We start from the raw sequence: 19,153 nt of genomic DNA, 5'->3' as shown, positions 1-19,153 counted from the left end.
CAAAGTAAGCAAGCTGAAAATTTATTTGAAAAAAGTTTGGCGTTCATATTTTGTCTCTCTTAAATCTGTGACAGTAACTTCGTACTTTCCACCTCTGCTTGTAACATACACGTCTAAGGTCTAATGAAAAATGCCCCCAAAAATGCGTAGGCACAACTTGTAATGACTTGGTTGTGTTACCACTGCCTCAGTTGCCTGGCCTCATCATTTCTCGTAATTTTCGTCAGATTTATGGTCGTACTTCCCGTTATATACTCTCCAACTGATGTTTTTACATTTGAAAATGACGACGTAGTTCGTTGAAACCGGTAATTTAACCCTTTCTTTTTAAAGAAAAAGTTTTGTATACTGTGACTATGGCTTCACTATTGTAGTGTCAAATAAACTTATAAATTATATTTCAGCCACGCTCCTTATGACAATCCTGTCATAATATAGAGCAAATAAGCTGATTTAAACATTTAGCTGGCCGATGACCTTACTGGTACGGTAACGGAAGGTGGCAGAAGGCCGAATTGCAGAATACGGTCTTCTTACACTGTTTTACTGCTGGAGTTCGTAATACGGTTCCTCTTTTCAGTCAGCAGACGAAGCAAAATGGCAGATACTGTGAGACTGCTGAATAGAAAATCAGCTGAAATCGCGAAACAGTGTAGAGATGCTTGGACAGCATGGGATACCTCTGGAAGTCTACGTAGAAAATGCGAGTGAGCTTCCTCCACTTCTGGAATCAGACTATCGTAGATCATTGGAGCCACAAAGAGGACCAAAAAGTTGGTAAAAGGCGCAGGCCATTCTCGTCTCCTACAAGGATTGTCGGATAAACGCACACTCTTAAGCCAGTGCCGCAGAATTGGAGAACATATTTTATATTTTCGTGTTATGATATTCCCGGAAAGGAAAATGTACAAAATATGCTTGACACTATTCCACTCTGGGGGCGATCTACATTGATCTGAAATTGAAAGTAACAAACTTCAAAATGCCATGATCGCTTTAGTAGAGCTTTTATTCAGATGATCGGTTTCTGATCTTACGTTAAAGAATCTCATCGATGTGTACAATAATCTGTGTCACATAATAAATAGACACTGCAAGAACAAGCATGGCACAGTATATGGGATTTTCAACAGTACAACAGTCAGTATACAACATCACACACAGTGGACTAATATACACGCTTAAAGCCGCGTACTGGCTGCATGCCGTGCTTGATCTTGGAGAGTCCATTTATCATGTGTCACAAGTTATTGTACACACCGACGAGATACTGTGGATGTGGTGCATAAGATTCGAAGATGGAAACATAGTTTGCCGAAATTGCTTACCTGAATAAATGCTCTACTACAGCGATTGTGGCATTTTGAAGTTTGTTACTTCTGATTCCAAATGTATAAGAATCAATATATATTCCGCAAACATAGATACAGAGAAATTTACCACTCTCTTATCGCCCTTGAGTTTTAGAGACAATGTACGAATCTACGCCCTGGTTGATGGCGTGGTCTTTCACTTACTGGAAACAAACGATGCAGAACAACAGATTCATTTAGTGACCAATTTACGATCGTAACCGGTACTGGACCAGGTTAAGTGTCCGAAGCGACTTAAAATAAAAGAGCAACTAAAACGTTGTACGGATGGGTATGTCAGACTAAGTTTCAGTGGACAAGTCTAGAGGAAATGTGTAAGGGGCAGTCAAATGATAAAGTGCCAGATGAAAAAAAGTAAATAATTTCTTTATTATTTTAAAAGTAATCGCTTTAACTGTTTGCTACAGTATTCCACAGTGAGACAAGACGGTCATTGCTGCGACGGGAAAAAATGTTTGGTGTTGCCTACGGAGCCATGATTTAACCCAGGCGTGAAGCAAATCGGTGCCACGTATGTCTTTCTTTAGGTCTCCAAAATATGAAAATCGCATGGAGAGAGATCAGGACTTGATGGAAACGTCGCAGCGAAACTTCTGCAGCTTAGTTAAGAGAATCTGGGCAACAAATGAGTGGGGATTACCCTGAAACAGAAGGAAGTCATCTGTCAACGTTTCTGAGAGTTCGGACTTCACGGCGTGCTTCAGCTTCTGGAAAGTGCCCACGCACCGCTGTGCGTTAATCGTGGAGTCCTGTTCCAAATAGTCAATCAACAGTGGGCCCCTGCAGTCAAATAAAAAGATCATCATGACTTTCCCGGAGCTGGCATGCCTGTTGTTTCGACTAAGCTGCTTAAGTTTCGATTGGAAGCCTTTCACATCGCCGGCCGTGTGGCCGAGCGGTTCTAGGCGCTTCAGTCCATAATCGCGCTGCTGCTATTGTCGCAGTTTCGAATTCTGCCCTGCTCATGGATGTGTGTGATGTCCTTAGGTTAGTTACGTTTACTTAGTTCTAAATCTAGGGGACTGATGACCTCAGATGTTAAGTCCCATAGTGCTTAGAGCCATTTGAACCCTTCAAATCCTCTGCACAATTCTGAACTCTCTCAACGCGATTTCCATATTTTTGGAGTTCTGAAGGAAGACATTCGTGGCCGTCGGTTTGCTCCGCACTTGTATAAAATCATGTTACCTAGGCAACCGCAATCTTTTTTCCTTCAAAACATTGACCGTGTCGACGCTGTATGAATGTATTAACAGTTACGGCAATAACTTTTGAAATAATAATACGTAGGCCCACGATCTACTCATCAAAGAAGTGGCTTGCAAAACACTCGTTCGGATGATTATCGAGTACCGCCCATTGGTCTGAGATAGCAGGCAGAACGAATTGGAAATGTCAACAAACGCCAGTGGCGCGGCCGACGCTGCAGAAAAAGTGTCATCCATCACAGAGAGTTACGTTATTGAGATTCCGAGAGCGTAACATCCAAGCGCAGTACTTAAGCTTCTTACTTCCTCCCTGAAACGTCTCGCGAAATGACCACAATGAGAAAATCAGAGAAACTATAACTCTAACGGAGGTTCAACGCCAGTCGCTCTTCCAACGTACGATTCGTGAGTGGGACAGAAAACATGTCAAATTCCACAAGTACCCTCCGACACATACCATGTGGTGGCTTGCGCAGTATATGTGTACACCTGTATTGAGGAAGTACTGAACTTCTTCACACTTCGTTAATTAGAGCTGATGTTTGACACCATAGCTATTCAATTTAGTGTAGGACCCTAATTCTAAAGCAGACCCTTGTCTTTCTGATCAGTAAGAGCTACTTTTCTTCTTGTTACAATAAGTTAGAGCTTAATCAGTCTAATGGAAGAATCCATTGTGTGAACACATCAGCCCCGTGGTAGGGCCTGACGGGATGATAGGTGAGCGCAAAGGTTAAGAAAAAAGAAAATCCTGGCGTGAAAAGAGCAGACGTATATCAGTTGAGCTCTTATAGACGGTACCAAGGCTGGAAAAAATTACATGCATTTGCCCTGTTTCTGTTAACAGAGCCGTAATGTATGCTGTTGCCGATAGGTCAGAACTACCTTCATAGGTCGAGATACTAAACAACGAGTTTGTCTACGGAGCTTTCCACGAAAAGGTAATTTTTCATGAATAAGTGGCTTATGGGTATCTGAAAAGGACGTGAGTATAAACGATAGAAATTAAACGTACAGAGCGATAGCACAGAACAACTTCTTGTTTTCTGCTCGTTTTATAGTTACCGATTGGCTGAAAGTAACCGACACTGCGGAAAATAAATACTCGAAAATACTGGTGATAGCAAAATGCATATTCCCAGAAATTTGTAAAGCGAAATTTACTGCCAGCATTATTAAACTTTTCACCCGCTGGCGGCGTTTTAACTAAATCGATACCCAGAGAAACATCCGTTCTCATTAACAAAAACAAAAACATCAAAGAATCTGCACTGATATTATGAGTATTTCCACGAAAATGAGACCTCTCAGGGTAGGCCACGCTTTTCAACTTGTCATTTCATATGCTCCTCTTTCAATATGTGTACCTTGTTTTTTTAATATGGAGCTATCCCCCAAGAAAACTAAATCCATGCCTTTCAGAGGTAAGAATCCTACGCCGAAGGGAAATTGTAAAACGTAATAAAGCAAACACTAAATTAAGAAATATGATCGTTTAATAAGTGAAACAAAGAAGGCAAGGAAGAGACTGCGTAATTCAAGACAGGAATGAAGAGTGTAAAAATGAGTAGAAGTGATGTAGGAAGTATAAAGATTAGTTAGCCACTTAAATGTAATTGTGATCTGTCCTGTAACGGAAAACAAAATTGAAATCTCTAGAACAAGTAAAAGTTTTTAATTGAGCAGGTGTTGATATACTTCATAACGACCATAAGGGCGTAGAGAGCAAGGAAAACTCTCTTTAAGTAACTTATGGAGCTCTTGACACGCATCTGAAAAGAGAAGCGTTTACAATTTTATTATTTGCTGCTGACGTTGCTGTACGTGAGTGACGCTTTTGACGCACAAACACTAAATCTATAATCAAAATGTAGAGGTGCAATTTTTAACAGTTGCTGATGTCTGTATTATGACACATAAAATCGAATATCATGTGTCCATCATGCAAAAAGATTATAAGAAACCAGAAGAAATTCGATTAACTACAGAGATATATAGAACGAAATGAAAAAACTGTCAATCAGACTTTAAAAAATTTATTTCGAAAGCATGTATACCAAAGCAGACAATAAGCAAACCACATAATAAGATTAAAGCTATGTCGGACTGCAGTAGCAAATATAGGATTAAATGGTTCAGTTGAAGAAACAAGAGAATATATTAAAAGTGTTATTCCACACAACGTTAAGCAGTAGAAGTAGCAGCAACAACCTCCTTTGAAATTAATACAATTCTAAAAATCTTGTGGGTTCTATGATGTTTCAGAAAGAGTTCTGGAAGGTTGTTACAACTTAATAAGTAATGCCCTTAGTGATATATGCAATGCGTCACTGGCAGAAGGATTCTTTCCAGACAGGTTAAAACATGCAATTATTAAAACACATCATAAAAAAGGTTACAAGTCCAGATTCATCACTAATACCTTTGTCCAAAATAAGAATAGTTACAGACTTAACTGAAAACAATTTACTATGCACATCACAGTTTCGATTCCAAAATTATTTTTCGTGTGTGAACGCTGTTTATACATTCACTCATTAAATATTAGAAGCCTTAAATAATAATATATCTCCTGTTGGTATTTTTTGTGATCTCTCCAAAGCCTTCGATTGTGTATATCATGATACTCTTTTAGCAAAACTCAAATTTTATGTAACTAATGGCTCTACAAACAGCTAAAACACAATGCTAAAGGTTGTGCTGAGTAATTCAGACAATGTTGCAAACCCAGAAAATTTTAGTTACTGTAGTAAAAATTACAAAGACCAAAGGGTTCAATTTCGCACCCACTCTTATTCCTTGTGTAGGTGAATTACCTTCCACTTAACATTCAACAACCGAAATTGGTACTTTTTCCAAACGATACTAGTGTTATAATAAGTCGAGTAGAGAAAAAGCAACAGAAGAGTTAGTAAATGACGTTTCACAGTGCATTATTAAGTGATTATCTGAAAATGGACTACTCCAAATTCTGAAAAAAACACACTACGTTCAGTTCTGTGCAACAAATAGAGTAACAAAAGACCAAAGGGTTCAATTTCGCACCCACTCTTATTCCTTGTGTAGGTGAATTACCTTCCACTTAACATTCAACAACCGAAATTGGTACTTTTTCCAAACGATACTAGTGTTATAATAAGTCGAGTAGAGAAAGAGCAACAGAAGAGTTAGTAAATGACGTTTCACAGTGCATTATTAAGTGATTATCTGAAAATGGACTACTCCAAATTCTGAAAAAAACACACTACGTTCAGTTCTGTGCAACAAATAGAGTAACAACAACAGGTGATGTAGCACATGAGCAGCAGTCAGTAAGTAGGGTAGAATGCTTCAAACGTTAGGGTGTACATATTGCTGAAAACTTGAACTGGAAGAAGCATATTATTGAGCTTCTCAAACAATTAAGCTCAGATGCTTGTACTCTTCGTGTAACTGCTAAGCTTGAAAAAAAAAAAGTATCAGCCTCTTGACACACTCTGCATATTCCCACTCAGCAATGTCGTGGAGAATAATTTCCTGGGGTAACATATTACTTAGAAAGGAGGAATTGATTGCATAAAAGCGAGTAGTAGGAATAATATGTGTCGTCACCCACGGACGTCGTGTAGGTACCTTTAACGAGCTAGATACTTCGACGGCGCCGTCCCAATAGATAATTTCGCTGCTGAAATCCGTCATAAATAATCCATCGCAATATGAGAAGAACAGTGATGAACGCACCTACAACACTAGACGAAAAAAGACTTTTGTTGCCCATTATTAAAGCTGTCAGTGGCTCAGAGAGGAGTTTCATATGCAGCAAAAAAAAAATCATCAAGTCTGACAGGTAGAGAGGCAGGTTTTACATCTATTCTAAAACAATTTCTCCTGGAGAAGTCCTTCTACTCCATTGACAAATTTGTACTGGAAAACTGATAGACAGCAAAAAAAATTGTTTTTAAGTGCACCTGTATGAGTAGGAGTAACATTATAATGCGTACATTAACGTTGACACTAATAATCTGTATATATCCCTTAAACTGACTCGTACCACGTCATTTCCATAAGAAATGGTTCAAATGATCTATGAAATTGGTTAGTAAGTAACTAACTAGCTTTTTATGAACGATCTGGCGCTTAACCTAGAGCCTCTACCATTTTCTTTCTTCTCGCAGTGCTACTCCACCAGCATAGCACGAGGTTGTCTATAAGACTTCGAACAAAACAAATATATGTTTTGAATTGGTCTGTATAACGCGCAGCTTATAGAACAATTGCATGCGCACAGTGTTAACTTCTCACAAGACTGTTAATCGTAGCGTATTAGTACTGAAGATGTTTACTTACGCAGTAAGACGCCTGATATAAAAAGTAAAGAAGTCGATGAAGTTTCTAAAAGCACTGTCAGCGGGTTAAGTACGGAAGTTCATGCATCGTTTTTTAAACACAGTAAAGATGCATGAGCGATACTGTCCATTGCCAGCAATAAACATCGCCAAAGCCTAATCACAAAGTTAGGCTACGTGACACTAGTGTTTTGTGCCATTAAAGTGCAGACCGTAAGTGCCACGGCTGCTACAGCTACACTCCCCGAAATGGAAAAAAGAACACATTGACACCGGTGTGTCAGACCCACCATACTTGCTCCGGACACACCAGGAATCGCGGTGTTGGCCGTCGAATGGCGCTAGCTGCGCAGCATTTGTGCACCGCCGCCGTCAGTGTCAGCCAGTTTGCCGTGGCATACGGAGCTCCATCGCAGTCTTTAACACTGGTAGCATGCCGCGACAGCGTGGACGAGAACCGTATGTGCAGTTGACGGACTTTGAGCGAGGGCGTATAGTGGGCATGCGGGAGGCCGGGTGGACGTACCGCCGAATTGCTCAACACGTGGGGCGTGAGGTCTCCACAGTACATCGATGTTGTCGCCAGTGGTCGGCGGAAGGTGCACGTGCCCGTCGACCTGGGACCGGACCGCAGCGACGCACGGATGCACGCCAAGACCGTAGGGTCCTACGCAGTGCCGTAGGAGACCGCACCGCCACTTCCCAGCAAATTAGGGACACTGTTGCTCCTGGGGTATCGGCGAGGACCATTCGCAACCGTCTCCATGAAGCTGGGCTACGGTCCCGCACACCGTTAGGCCGTCTTCCGCTCACGCCCCAACATCGTGCAGCCCGCCTTCAGTGGTGTCGCGACAGGCGTGAATGGAGGGACGAATGGAGACGTGTCGTCTTCAGCGATGAGAGTCGCTTCTGCCTTGGTGCCAATGATGGTCGTATGCTTGTTTGGCACCGTGCAGGTGAGCGCCACAATCAGGACTGCATACGACCGAGGCACACAGGGCCAACACCCGGCATCATGGTGTGGGGAGCGATCTCCTACACTGGCCGTACACCACTAGTGATCGTCGAGGGGACACTGAATAGTGCACGGTACATCCAAACCGTCATCGAACCCATCGTTCTACCATTCCTAGACCGGCAAGGGAACTTGCTGTTCCACAGGACAATGCACGTCCGCATGTATCCCGTGCCACCCAACGTGCTCTAGAAGATGTAAGTCAACTACCCTGGCCAGCAAGATCTCCGGATCTGTCCCCCATTGAGCATGTTTGGGACTGGATGAAGCGTCGTTTCACGCGGTCTGCACGTCCAGCACGAACGCTGGTCCAACTGAGGCGCCAGGTGGAAATGGCATGGCAAGCTGTTCCACAGGACTACATCCAGCATCTCTACGATCGTCTCCATGGGAGAATAGCAGCCTGCATTGCTGCGAAAGGTGGATATACACTGTACTAGTGCCGACATTGTGCATGCTCTGTTGCCTGTGTCTGTGTGCCTGTGGTTCTGTCAGTGTGATAATGTGATGTATCTGACCCCAGGAATGTGTCAATAAAGTTTCCCCTTCCTGGGACAATGAATTCACGGTGTTCTTATTTCAATTTCCAGGAGTGTATAAATATGTGTAAGTCAGCTTAAACGGAGAAACCGTAAATTCGAGCAGTGAACTATGACATGTATTCTTCCGGGAAACCACTGGACATGATGAAAACTTCTGAAGCTAACGATTCCGGATTCTCCAGCAGTAAGCATGACATCGAGGAAGAAGACGACCTCGCAGTGATTCCTTCTCTGAATGCTCACCTGTAGTTTTAGTTAAGGTGCTCATTCACACTGTCATCTTGCATCTTCCGTCTTATTTTAACTTAAATGCAGTTTGTTCATCAGTCATATCAATCGAAACACCGGTTATTATATTATGCAATACATTCATGCATTACAATCTTTCACAGGTGTGAAATCTCAAACCCAAAAGCTCAAGTCCACATGCTCTCTATTATTGGAAAGCAATCTACAGCGAAGATGAATAAATTTCTGATACCTTTTATAAACGTTTATCTTTCACTCTGATTTGAATACGTACCATTAAACCCACGAGATTTAGTTTTATCATCATATATAACAGATAATCGTTTCTTATTCTGTTTTTAACCTTAGTGCCTGCCTCCGTAAACGAGGTCGCTAACGCACGTGCGACGCAGCTCTCAAACATCCGTAAGGAACAGCATCCCTCTCCACAGTCGGCTGGACAAACCTCGTGGGATGACTTAGCCAACGTTGCCACACTACTTTTACATTTTTACGTTAACCGTTAACTGTTTGACTCACTGGTTATCACAGCGTTACTTGTTTAATAACTTCCTGTCACAGTATCATCACACGCATTATTTCCTTTTACCACGCTTCTCGGCAATAGTCAACATCTACGTTGTGCTATTCCATATCGACTTCTGCTGCAAGTAACTCCACTGTTCCCATTACAATCAACCTAAGGAGTGTCCGTTTGTTTGTTTGTCGCAATTCATACAAATTTAGAATTTTATTCCGATCTTGACGAAACTTTGGACGCTTACCTTCAAGACAGGAGGAATATGACTGTCTACACAGATTTCATAATCTGACTTGTAACCTTTATGTATGTAACACGTAGAAGGGGAAGATTGTTAAAAAAAATTCTAAAAGTTCTTGGCCGATTTTCTTGAAGTTCCTACACGATCCCCTACTGAACATTAGGACGGACATAGGCTATCCATTTGTTAATATACACTACATATAACATATATATGTTACCAAACATCTCGGAAAGTATTTGGCCAATTTACTACAAAGCTCTTGGCCGATTTATTTCAAATTTCAACATTCCGGTGAAACAATGAGTAGAATTAACGAAAAGTTAAAAGCCTAAGAAACGAAACGTGTCGTGTAAATTGATTGTAATTCGTATAACGAGAATAAAGTACAGTGAGAATAGCCGTCTTGGAGATGGCTCTAGCGCTATGGGAGGTCGTCTGTCCCTTAGACTTAGAACTATTTAAACCAATGTAACCTAAGGACATCACACACATCCATGCCCGAGGCAGGATTCGAACATGCGACCATAGCAGGCATGCGGTTCCGGACTGAAGCGCCTAGAACCCCTCGGCCACAGCGGCCGGCCATAGTATTATCAGATTCTAGCTGATCTGGGGAGAGCGGAAGCTCGAGAATTAGACAGAAACATGATTGTTCACTTATTTGTTGACTATTTACTGTTGTTATATATGACATAAACGTTAGAAGGTAGCCGGCCGCGGTGGTCTAGCGGTTCTGGCGCTGCAGTCCGGAACCGCGGGACTGCTACGGTCGCAGGTTCGAATCCTGCCTCGGGCATGGGTGTGTGTGATGTCCTTAGGTTAGTTAGGTTTAAGTAGTTCTAAGTTCTAGGGGACTTATGACCTAAGATGTTGAGTACCATAGTGCTCAGAGCCATTTGAACCATTTTGAACCTTAGAAGATATTTAAGTCCATGTTTCACGGTTATGTTTTACTATTAAAATCCACAGTGCCATACAAACGCTAAAGAAGGTCGTGCAAATAGATTAAATAAATCACCAGATCGCGAGCCGATCAAAAGGTAGAACAGAACGCGAGATTTCCTGAACTGTGTCGTAATCTGTTCGAACAATCTGAGTCGGGCTCAATCACCAACCTACTTGAAAAAGCGCAAACAGAGCTGAAACAATAGCAGACAAATTCTCCAGAAACACATTAGATACTTACAGCAAAATGTAACAATAGATGGCACAACTATTCATCTTTCCATACAGGTAAAATGCGACGTTTGTGAAAATCTGCTTAAAGAAATTAATTGGAAATGTTAGCAGAAAATCGTTTAGTTTCTCATTCCTGTAGAAAAACATGTAGTTCCCATAGAAGTTTAACAGAAATATTAAAGTTCCCAGTGTCGAATACCGGCAACAAATCACAATGCAACTTTCTCCGGAAGCGATAATCTTAAAGTCATCTACATCTATTTCTTAATTGTCTGTTGTTTAGTGTGGTCGTTAGAAAATCGTGGCTGTTAGCTTGAATTATGATGTGTAAGCTAAGTCATGTTGCTTTATAACTGCTACATTTTCGTACTTTAAGTGATGATTTGTTTATGTATGCACATACTTTATTGAGTCAAAATGTTTAGTGCAGAGAATGAGCAGTATTGAAATGATAAAAGTATGTATTTTACAGTTAGATTTTAGGTATATTATGGGAAACAGATACACGCTGTTAGCCAGATCATTATGACCACCTGATTAATATTACTTAATAAATAATAACCACTTTGACACGGACAACAGTGGTGACGCTTCGTGGCATGGAAGCAATGAGGCCGTAGGTCCCTTGACAGAGCTGGCACGACATATGCGCACACTCAACTCACCTAACTTCCGTAAACTCCGCGGAGGGGCTCGATTAACTCTGACGCCACGATCTATCACGTCCCACATGTGTTCTATCGGGTTCAGATCTGGCAAGTTGGGGGTGCCACCATATCAGTTGGAATTCAGCACTGTGTTCCTGGAACCACTCTGTCACACTCTTCGACATTGCGTGTTATCTTGTTAAAATATGTCTTATTATCATATTGAAAAATGCCTCGTGAGGAGGTGTACGTGGTCTGGAACCAGAGTACGATACGATATAAGGGGCCGACATGGTCCTTGCAGGAGCTCCACTAAACCTTTTGACGCCAACGTGAATGCTCCAGAGAATATTGGAGCCACCACCAGCTTCGTCCCGCAGTACAGGTGCCAAGAACCTGTTCCCCTGGAAGATGATGGATTCGCGCCCTCCCTTCGGCTGCGGAGGCTCATCATTAGGAGACTTGTGCGCACTTTGTGTTCAGACACGCTTGTACTGAGCCGAGCAGTAAACTCTGATGCTAGTTCCGCCACAGTCTTACCAGTCTGCCCAGCCTACGACGTCCGACGTCAGTAACATCGGGTCGCCGCCTAACCCTCCACGACGCCTGGACGTGGTTTCATGAAGTGTTAGATACCACTGCATTCTTCGAGCACATAACAAGTCGTGCAGCTTCCGTGCCATCACAATCTGCCCTCTGTCAAACTCAGCCATCCCCATTCTGAGATCGCGCGCCTGTCCCATTGAACACACGCACAACACGCTCACTAGTACTACAAACATTGCGCGTGTGTCTGACTAGCAGTTATTCCTCGCCAGGTGACTCTGCTATCACCTGCACGGGTTTATATCGGTAGTAGGTTGATGGTCATAATGTTCTGGATGATCAGTGTATTGGTTTAACTTTTATTTTAAAAAGGAATCAAATCATAATCTGTGACGTAATTTTTGTTACTAAACTTTGGGTTTGATATCGGTGTATATTTGTGAAAGTCAGTACCGGAAGGCAAGAACCCGATATTTATGAATGCCTCAGGTGAAGCGGTATTCATTCGTGGCATTCCCTTGACACTAAATTATTTAAATATGCTCTTCGAGTGAAAGGGATTGCAGTTTCCCATGCAGCTTGCATTCGCTAGGCACAGACCCACTCACTTTGTGTGACAGCTATTAAACATCCCGTGCAACACCTGGCACTGCAGCTAGTGCTAAGTATAGGAATAAAACTTCTTCACGCGAGCTTCTTGAACGCCTAATGACTGCCTCTCTCGTCCTTCAGAGCCTACCACAATGGATGCGGTACAATTAGCAACACAGTGCTGGGAAATTACAAGACCTGTTGTGTCAAACAGTGCAAACAGGCCTACTACTGCACCATTTCCCTCCAATTCATCTGACTTGTAAACCACTGAATATTTCTGGAATTTTGTCGACAGACTCTAGGAAGCAGTTTCAAGAGCAATGTACCTGAACATTGGTTTGTGTGAGAACTGTCAGAATTATCGTTCCTCAGGATGACTTTGAAGGCTTGTCTGCTTCCAGGGAGCGTCGCGTAGACTCAACATGCAATTAATAACGGCTCTATCTAACACCAATTGTTACATAACGAAACTTTAGTCATATTCTCACTAACGTAAATTTCGAGTGGTATAGGACTCTCCTATGAGTTAACGGAAAACAGTGTTAAACATCGGAAAAGACAGTAAAAACGTTAAGTCAGAACGAGAAAGCGAAAAGGAAGTATGAAAAGGGTAGATTTAATTTGCAAAAGACTCTGTTGAACAGGCAAGCTTGGATCTTAACAGCTAATTACTTCACATAAACATGTTGCGGAGACTGATATAAATTTGTAACTACAAAAATTTTATTTTTATTCTTTACTGTTATGTCCTAAATTAACAACCTGTAGCAAAACGTAGAAAGTCTTCTTTTGTTTCAGGCTAATCTCTCACATGATTACAGTATGTCACACAATTACTGTATTCTTTTTATTTCAGGTTAAACCCGACATAGGCGTTCACAGCTGATCGCAACAGGTAAGTGCGTTTAACTTCTACAAAACTAACAAAAAATAATTCACAGCGAAGTATTTCGACTTTTAGTGCTTCGCGTCTTCATTTAACACTGAAGTGCCAAATTTATCAACAGAGCTAGTTACATGATATTACAGTACGATTATCTTGATTACTTAATACTGACCCAGCATTGGCCGCCCTGTTATATTATCAGTTGGTAAAACTTCGCTGCCAACACCTCCGGTTCTGTAAATAATGCTTTCTCAGATTTTCTAGTGTTGCGTGACAAAGAGTACGCAAAATAGTAAATTGGGGTTAGTGTACGGTGGTCGTGGTAAGTTCCTATGTGACCAAACTGCTGAGGTCATCGATCCCTAAGTTTACACACTACTTAATCTAACTTAAACAAACTTACGCTTAGGACAACACACACACGCCCATGCTCGAGGGAGGACTCGAACCTCCCGACGTAGGGAGCCACGTGAACCGTGGCAAGGAGCTCAAGGCCACGCGGATACCCCGCGCGGCGTTAGTATACAGTGTTTCTCTTTCTTGCCAATAGTAGTCAACCGACTATCATCTCTGACAATAGGCTCCAAATTCTCTTATAAAACAGTACTTCCATTCAAATTGTCATTAGTGTCGAGCATTAGAGACGACATGATTAAAGAGCGTGGAATACTATGAAAAGAAAATAGCTTGTGTGCAAATAATACTTAACAATAATGTAACTGATGATATGGATAGGAATCAGTGTTGACGGACGATCATACTACGTCCCGTCCTTGTGAACACACACATCTTAAATGTCTTACGTAAACCAGTATACACATTACTCTTTACCTGAGAGTGTGTCCTCAATAACAAACTCTTTTAATTGCCTACTTCTTAATACCAATAAATGATATGTGTAAATTTAGTAAAGCTAATACGATCAGTATTATAAAAAATTTTATTTATTTGTCACGGCGGTTTTCGGAGCCTAAGTCAACCAACACACTCGTATTTTAACTCGTCTTCAATAGTTAAAACTTCATATATATAGACTTCCCGCGAGCTTGTCATGATTAATCACAATTTCTTATTATCTATTTACCCGCGAATTTTGAATACAAGGTGCAGTCACGGTCAAATAACCGCATACGAGGCCACATTGGAAGTATGGGTAACATTTCTCTACTGGTGGCACAATGAGAAGGAAGTGGTCTACGTGTACGAGACACTGTCTGTGTGGAGCAGTAACACTTGTTCTCTCAGATACCATCAGTACTCTCGTGACAGAACCCCTCACTCCAACCCCCCTCCCCCCCGCACGAAACTCCTCTGCCCACCCTTTCCACCTGTCTTTACTCTCCCACCAGCAGCTCCACTCTCGCCCACATTTGCCAAACGTCACCACGACACCCGCAGCCTTTTACTTACTCACTCCACGCGTGTACCGCCCCCTGTTCGAAATTCCCTGCAAACTCTCTCCCGTCATGTTCTTCTGTCAGCATACAAATTACTTCGGCCTGCGTGGCGCTTTGATGTCGAATTACTTTTTTCCCCTCCCTCAGAAGCATAAACCATTTGCTGACTCAAGGGAAGAAAATTCCGACCTTTTCTGAGAAAGAAGTTCTGATATTGTTTTCTTACCAAAACAACTGTATTTTGGAGTGATTTTCTTATCTAATATTGAACTGGTGTATTCCTATTTGCTTTTAGTAAAAATTTAATTTTTATTTCTTTTTCCGGCTGTGCTTTTCCGCTCGTGAGACACACAACACACTTTAGCGTCGTTGTTCCAGGAACTTTCATATGTTTCCTTTGCACTTCCTCGACTTCTCTGTTTATGTGTGAAGTCTTAGCGCCAGCGGATGCCACGTTCTTTCTTTTCCACTGGAAGTCACGCTATGAAACACTTTTGTTAACTTTGAATTATCTCTTTGATTTTGCTTTGCTCCCTCACTTCAGCTTCCTTGACTATTGCCTTAGTGATTAGGATGGTTGTCTTACTTCGCTGAATGGAGTAACGAGTTACAAGCAAACAGGAGTTGGCGAGTGGCTTTTCGGAGCGCATGTGGCATTCGGACACACTGCACAACTGTTAGTTTCGATGTGATTAATTACTGAACCTCTCGTGTCTTTGTCATGACGCTACGTTCAGTAATTAAACACATAACAATTGAAGCTTTAAAGCGGAAAAAAATCTGAAAAATTTTCGGGATCCTTCTGCATAGGCGGTGAAACGCTTCCATAATCTACAATGACAAACTTTTATGTTTAAGACAGCGTCAAATGGTTCGACACGCAGTTTGCAGTTACAATTAGAACTTTTGCATCGACAAGAACGAATAGTCCCCTTTACATGCAAGACCTTAAGATTCAGTTAAAATGTCGAAAAAAAATACATTGATTGGGAATTTGGGGCGGGGGGATTGAGGTAGCCGTTTGTGATAAAGGAAAAATGTTACTCTCTCGCATTCATCGCTGATGCCGCTGGTGGCCGAGCGGTTCTAGGCGCTTCAGTCTGGAACCGTGCTACCGCTACGGTCGCAGGTTCGAATCCTGCCTCGGGCATGGATGTGTGTGATGTCTTTAGGTTAGTTAGGTTTAAGTAGTTCTGAGTTCTATGGGACTGATGACCTGAGATGTTAAGTCCCATAGTGCTCAGAGCCACTTGAACCATTTTGCACACGGAAAACATTCCTTTCTATTACTTACTAATCACTGCGGCAGAACAGTGGTCACAGAGTAAGGAAGCAGCAATGCCTGACACTTCACGAAAACTGGAAGGCAGGAGGTGAGTTAGTGGCGGAAGTAATGCTGTGAGTACGGGTTGTGAGTCGCACTCGGGTAGCTCAGTTGGTAGAGCACATGCCCGCGAAAGGGAAAGGTCTCGGTTTCCAGTCGCGGTCCATCACAAAGTCTTAATGTGCCAGGAAGTTTCACTTAAATGTTTCTCTCTCAGAAACGCTTTTCTTATTATTGCCATTCCGAATTTTATATACTGTCATCAATTGTTTTGGTGCCAAAATAGCAAAACTCACGTACTATTCAAAATTAGTGCTACTTTTCTTGATCTAAATTCTACCTTCGTTACCTAGTTTATTGCATTAAACATTCTCCTATTTCTTGATGCGTCAGTTCCAGGCGAAACCCCAAGCTTTCGACGATTACCACCATCGTTTTCGCCACTGAATCAGTTCCTAACAGTACCATCGAGAGGTCGAGTTTTTACCCAGAACTGAGACGACAAGAAATGTGAGAGTAATACTAGAGTGTCGGCGAGAAAAACTATATTCATATTCAGCTTATAATCGCTTTTCAAGACACTATCCATTCAGTTCTGCTGCACTTCCAAGACATTTACTGTCTTTAACAGAATTACAATGTTGCAGGAAAACCACAAAGTTTTAAACTGATGACCTCTTTTGAAAACTGACTTCTAGAAAAACTAATATTTTCAGGAAACTCGTTTTATTAAAGAAGTTAATAAATATATGAAACAGAAATTAGAAACGGATTATACTTTTTCTTCACTACTAGACATAAAAAGTAGTTACATCCAAATAATAATTTCATGTAAATATTCCATTCATTTAAATGACAGGGCGTCTTGCAAAATTGAAAACTACTGTGTGACGATTCCTTGAAATGACAAGTAGTCTATTATTTGTTAATAACTTCAAGTTATGTAATTCTTCTAATACGTTGGTTCATTATCATACTCAGCGTCATCGTTGACAATGTCACTGTTATGGCAACGTTGAAGAGCTTCTACACAAAATATTTTTGCGTCGTCCGAAGAGTTGTGAAAATACTTCAGTAGCTTCTGTACTCCGTAAGCCTTCTTAACACAGACTTCATTTTCCAATCTTAGGGATGAAGCATTGTCCCTTTCTCTGAAGTTGTTGACATTTTTCAGCACTTCAGCCGAACCTGAATGTTCAAAATACATGTTTGTTTCTTTGCACAGAACACGATTTTTTCCAGCCTTCTAGTATGTGAGAACTGTTTCTTCGCTTATTTTGAAAGGGTACTTTTTATTAATGGCTTTTTGCTTGTGGATTTCATATTGCGAAACTGCCAGTTTCTCTCAAATACCATACAAGTGCCATGTTGAGTTAACAGATCATAGTATTACGAAGGCAGTTTGATAGTTTCCAATTTTCTCACTTGTTTCTGAGTCCCCTACCAGGAGGCATATAACTCTGCCTTCTGATTGGAAACTAAAGCAAGATGTTAGTGGAAACTTTCGAAGTAGTATAGCCATTACTCTGAATTCTTGTTTTTCGAGGGGCATTTCTGAAACAATTTATACCGTCAGCCTCCGATTCTTCGCTTCTTGAAGTTCCTTTTGCAAATTTATTTAAAAAATCTCTTACAGCAGAAGCAATTTGAGTGGTTCGAAGCGGTAGTTTCGTTTCGAGCCTTGTGTAAAGGCAAGTATTTTTAGTGTTCTCCATTAATTCTATTAGTGTACAGTTATATAAGCAGATCTATAGCGAGTAAAATATTTCCTCATTGACTTGAAAGTCGGTGGTTCTGGCGCAAACAAAACATACTCTGATTGTCTATGATTCAAAAAAAAAAAAAAAAAAATGGCTCTGAGTACTGTGGGACTTAACATCTGTGGTCATCAGTCCCCTAGAACTTAGAACTACTTAAACCTAACTATCTTAAGGACATCACACAACACCCAGTCATCACGATGTCTATGATTCTTTTAGTTCAATAATATCATGGGACTTACGAGGCTTCACTTATTAAGAATGGTAATTCGTCTTTAAAACGAATGCAAAATAATTTTTTATGTGCAAGTTAAGTTTTGGAAAATTTTTCTTTCAACATATGTTACGTTTACAAAAAATGTGCAGCATTTCGCGCGTGTTTATTATGTGGTTCATGTAAGAATTTGCTTAGTACTAACTAACGCGATCGACTCTACTTATTTTAAAATATACGAAATCGTTCATAGGTTGAAATATAAAATTTTCTAGATGTCCAGTTTTGAGAAAACGGTCCTCAAATTCTTCTCCCGGGACTTTGACCCCTTTCTAAATTTCTCCTTTGTTTCCTGTTTCTTGCTCAACATATAAATTGAGTGACGTGAGACATCGGCTACAAACCTTTCTCAATTCATTGTGAACTACGGCTGCACTTTCACGTCCTTCGACTCTTGCAAGTGCAGTCTGATATCTGTGGAAGTTGTAGATAACTTTTCGCTGCCTGTATCTTACCCACATTATCTTCAGGATTTTAAAGAACGTATTCCAGTCAACTTTTATCAAAAGCTTTCTTTAAATCTGGAACTATAATCGTAGTGTCGCTTCTGCTCGGTTTGTCTTCTGAGTCGAAGGTTAAGTATGGTCTCGCGTTACCTTACAGTTCTCTGGGTTGCAAAATGATGCTTTCCTAGTCGGTTTCAACCAGTTTTCTTCCTTTCCTCTGTAAATAATTCGTTTCAGAATCTTGCATCGAAGACTTTCTAACTGATAGTTCGGTAATACTCACATCTTTGAGCAATCGTTTACTTATGAACAAAAAAAAATGGCTCTGAGCACTATGGGACTTAACTTCTATGGTCATCAGTCCCCTAGAACTTAGAACTACTTAAACGTAACTAACCTAAGGACATCACACACATCCATGCCCGAGGCAGGATTCGAACCTGCGACCGCAGCGGTCGCGCGGTTCCAAACTGTAGCGCCTTTAACCGCTTGGCCACCCCGGCTGGCACTTATGAACAGGAATTAATCCTTTCCTCATGACGTCTAAGGCTATTTCGCCTGTCTGATACATGTTGCATACTAGGTGTAATAATTTTGTAACGGCTGGATCTTCGAGTGGTTCCA

The 19,153-nt window shown here is 41.2% G+C and overlaps 1 protein-coding gene across 1 annotated transcript in view; it reads left to right on the top strand.

The window, feature by feature from the left end:
- LOC126157176 (leucine-rich repeat-containing protein 15-like) overlaps positions 1 to 19,153 on the top strand; it is a 994,052-nt gene that overhangs the window by 341,576 nt on the left and 633,323 nt on the right. The window contains exon 3 of the mRNA XM_049916358.1: positions 13,299 to 13,337. The gene's annotated coding sequence lies outside the window, so the exon portion shown is untranslated. The remainder of the gene's footprint in view (positions 1 to 13,298; positions 13,338 to 19,153) is intronic.

Source organism: Schistocerca cancellata, chromosome 2 (genome assembly GCF_023864275.1).
Source record: "Schistocerca cancellata isolate TAMUIC-IGC-003103 chromosome 2, iqSchCanc2.1, whole genome shotgun sequence".
In the NCBI taxonomy this organism is placed as follows: domain Eukaryota; kingdom Metazoa; phylum Arthropoda; class Insecta; order Orthoptera; family Acrididae; genus Schistocerca; species Schistocerca cancellata.
Note: the sequence above shows the minus strand (reverse complement) of the source record. Positions and strands in the feature narration are given on the sequence as shown.